General features: G+C 36.9%; 1 long non-coding RNA gene across 1 annotated transcript; it reads right to left on the reverse strand.

Moving 5' to 3' along the window:
* Nucleotides 1-966: 966 nt before the first annotated feature.
* LOC117601424 (uncharacterized) lies at nucleotides 967-2,383 on the reverse strand. The gene is made up of 2 exons (XR_013062271.1): nucleotides 1,444-2,383; nucleotides 967-1,109 (listed from the first exon to the last, which is right to left on the reverse strand). It is a non-coding gene; the product is annotated as an uncharacterized LOC117601424 (long non-coding RNA).
* Nucleotides 2,384-3,982: the final 1,599 nt, after the last annotated feature.

Here is a 3,982-nt window from a genome sequence, read left to right on the forward strand (position 1 = left end):
ATTCGTCCTTGTATGACAACATTTAGGGCTAGGTGAGGGCTTATTCGAAAGAGGAAGGTCCAATGTATACCGCTCAACTCATGTTTCAGTGTGATTATGTTGATGTTTAGTAATATAAGCGTCCAAAGAAGAGGTAAAAAATCGACAAAATGCATTCGCGGAATCGAAGCATTTTTAGGCCACTAAAAGAGTGCTGTGATTGAAATCATTAGTTGAGCGGTCTAGCCACAACCCTTACCTGTAAATTAAGATCTATTTTGTCTTCATTTGTTGCGAAATAAGGACAAATAACGGATGCCCGTAAAAGCATTCTCGCAGACCAGTTCCGCCATTTTGTGGATAATACAGATCAAGTTATGTGACAAATTCAGTTCAGCTAGTGATTAGAAGGTGGCGTATAAGGAGAACGTCTGCTAACGTGTAATCATGGCAAAAGACAATATCTTTACAGTAATTTTGTAAAAAGTCAATAGAAAATAGATGAACAAACTTAGATATGCACAAATATAATTAAATAGAAATATTGTTCTTCTGTAAAAAACGCGATATAATACATTTTGCTAATTTAAAAAAAAAATTTGTTTGGAATATGTATTTATTTTACTTTTTTTACTTTATGTTTGTTATTAAATACACCTATATATTAAAAAATTATGTACTAATAGTATTATATTTACTTATAATTACGGTATGGATAGAATGTACAATAAACAAACCATAGTATTTTTTAATCTAATTAGTATTTTTATTTTTTTTATTTAAAAATTATTATTGTATTATTTTTGCCATATCCTTCCCATTTTCCTCTTCCTCTTCCTCTTCCTCTTCCTCCTCTACCTTCTCCTCTGCCTCTTCCTCCTCTTGCCCCTCTGCTGTATTTCAATCTTTTTATTTCTTTTTTGAGATCAGCCGGATCTGTAAGATTTAACATAAACATAATTATTGCAGTATAAACATATGGGTGTTGATTCCACGCTGAGAAATCGCAATTATATGTATATACATACTTGTTTCTTATATGTTACTAGTACTTTTTCAAATTCGTTATTACCCTCCGGAGGTTTTTCTTTATTTCTTTCTTTGGCCGACTTGGTGTTCCCCTGATTTATCTGTAAGTAAACATGAAATGTAATTCACTAAAATATGTATTTTTATCGTTTTAAAAAATTACAATTTGTTGAAATCATTAAAAAAAACAGAGAATGGTAATTTTTCAACTTTTTTCTGTTAGTCTATAATGAAAATTTTTAATGACTTTCGTAGATTCAGATAAGTTATGTGTATGCTAAAAATTTCATCTATATCGGTGAACGCATTTAAAAGATATAAATAATTAAAATTTCCGAAAATCGTGACTTTTCATCTGAGAACATAAGTAATCGCAGTTCACACAACACATAGAAGAATAAAAGTGATAAAGATATTGAGCGTAAAGGTACTTACATTCGGCTCTATATTTTCGGTCATATCACTATTTCCTTGGCTACAATCCATTTTTTCCTAAAAATATGCACAGTAAATAATAAAAACTTCTTATTTCATAAAATAAGGAAGACACGAATGTATGTGCGTCTTGAAGGTACTTACCATCTTGGATTTTTGATGCTCTCTCTGATTTTCTTTTTTTTCCGCACAACGGTGAACACGCGCAAGAAAGCAATAGAGTTTTCAATAGAGTTTTCATTTGTTATGTATAATTTATAACTTTTGAACTATTTCATTTTTATACATTATTGTGCTAATTGTGTGAATATGGAACGAAAAGAAGAAAGTGAAAATGCAAGAAGCAGAATGCATTTGAAAGGGAATAAGAAAAATCGAAGTTATACCATATTTGCAAAGCGTGTATCTAAAAATAAAAAACGGCAAGAAAGTTTAGTTATGTTTTATATTATAGATTTGCATGAAGTCATTAGTTTTCGATGCAATAATATCATGGTATTTTATAATATGTAATACAATATTACATATTCCCTTCTCTCATTCTCTCCCTTCTTTCAGTTTTTTATATTGGAGCTCTCCTTTGCACGTTCGGCGCCTACCTTGATGGCGCGTAGCATCGACTCCAATACTCGGGCCCCTCTCCGCTATTTGTCTCCCATGAAATTTCGCGTCGATCGTGTGTACGAGAACGTTCGCGACAAAAGACAATCTCGCCGTATTTATTTATAGCAATAAATATAATTTCTCTAATATTGACCATTTTATTTTCATTTTCAATATTATACCATGAAATTACTAAATCAATTCTAAACTGTAAATTTACGCATTATGACTTGAGCTTCGCTCTTATCGGCCGTCCCGCGATGCCCACGTTTTTTTTATCATTGTTACGGTTACAATGTCTGTTATAAATTATCGTTTCTTACAAACTCGGATTGTTATAAATCAGAGCTGGGCAAGATTTCCACTTTTCAGCCTATTTCAGCTTGCTCCGCCAACCGCTATTCTCCTTGCCGCGACGTTCAGCGCGCAGCCTACCATACGCATTCAAGGCTCAAGAGCGTATCACTCGTAAACGTATGCTGGCAACCACTTAAAAAAAAACGCATCGACAATAGTACCTCGTGGGTGAGATGGGAAGCTATTGCCAGCGTACGTTTATGAGTGATACGCTCCTGAGCCTCGAACGGATCGTAGGTTGCGTGCTGAACGTCGCGGCAAGGGGAATAGTGGTACGCGGAGCCAGCTGAAAATCAGCTAAAAAGTGCAAATCCTACCGAGCTCTGTTATAAATAATCCGACGTATATCGTGTTTCGACTGAATTGTCACATGAAAAATTTCAACAGTACGGCCCTGATCCATTGAAACATTGGCAATTTTACGCTGCTCCGGCTCTCACTCCATCCTTCTCCTTTAGAAAAGAGGTCCGAAAAATGAGTGAGAGGTCTGTAAAAGCGAGAAGCCGATGTTTTGTTTGGGTGACGGCAATTAGTAGAAGAACGATGGAATATGCTTTCTCATTCTAGTATTAGCTATTCTGATGTGTTCCGAGCCTCTGATGCTATCCTTCTCTTTTACGACCCTCTTTTACTACAAAGGCGAGCCGCGGCGACAGTCTTGCCGCCCAGTCATAGAATTTCGAGTCTCCTCTACCATCATTGCAACATTTCGATTCTGACCACAGTCGCAATCTCGGAGGAATTACTATACTGCGAGTAACAATAATATACAAAATATACAAAACTCCTTGTCGATGCGCCAGTGAAAAAGTTTTACAATTAAATTTTCTTTATTTCTTCAAGAGTGGCATTTAAAACATCTTTTCGTATATTATATATCCATTTATGTATATCAATAATTCAGGGAACATTTTGAATATTTTTAGTTACATGTCCTGTGTATTATTTAAAACCTAGCAATAATTATATGTTAGAAGATCACGATCGATCAGAGGTTCTCGGGTAAGTGCCGTGTCTTTTGACACAGTCCTCTTGCCAGAGGGTCCCCGGACCCTCCCCACTCCGTGGAGAGATCCTTTATTTCAAACTCTTATCTTTCTGCACGCGCCATGCAGCACCATGACTTTGGTTCTCGGCCACACGCGCGTTTCTTTGAAACTCGGCGATCGAACTCTCTATTGCCGTTCCATAAACAAAACGTCCGCGACTCTTAGAATTCGTCGCACCTCAAGTATCAACTACCGCCGGCCTAAGTCCGATGACAGGCACATCGCTCGGGGCATCGATAGCCTAAAGAATCCTAAGAAATCCTTGAAACCCAGGTCAAAGCCCAAAATGCATTGACCTTGCCACGTGTCGACCCTTGAACACGTGCTGACGCTAACATATATAGGGTACAGTTCCGAATAGCCCCAACGGAGGGGGGAGGGGGGAGGGGGAAGACCCCAAATATCAAACGGTATCCACAACAGACCAGTCGTTTCAGAGATATTAATTAAAAACTTTCGCAGAATACATAGAATTCTGCCTATACAGACATGACTAACACAACCATCCCCGCTGTAGAAATCGTGGTCGT

The sequence above is a fragment of the Osmia lignaria genome, chromosome 6 (genome assembly GCF_051020975.1).
Source record: "Osmia lignaria lignaria isolate PbOS001 chromosome 6, iyOsmLign1, whole genome shotgun sequence".
Taxonomy (NCBI): domain Eukaryota; kingdom Metazoa; phylum Arthropoda; class Insecta; order Hymenoptera; family Megachilidae; genus Osmia; species Osmia lignaria.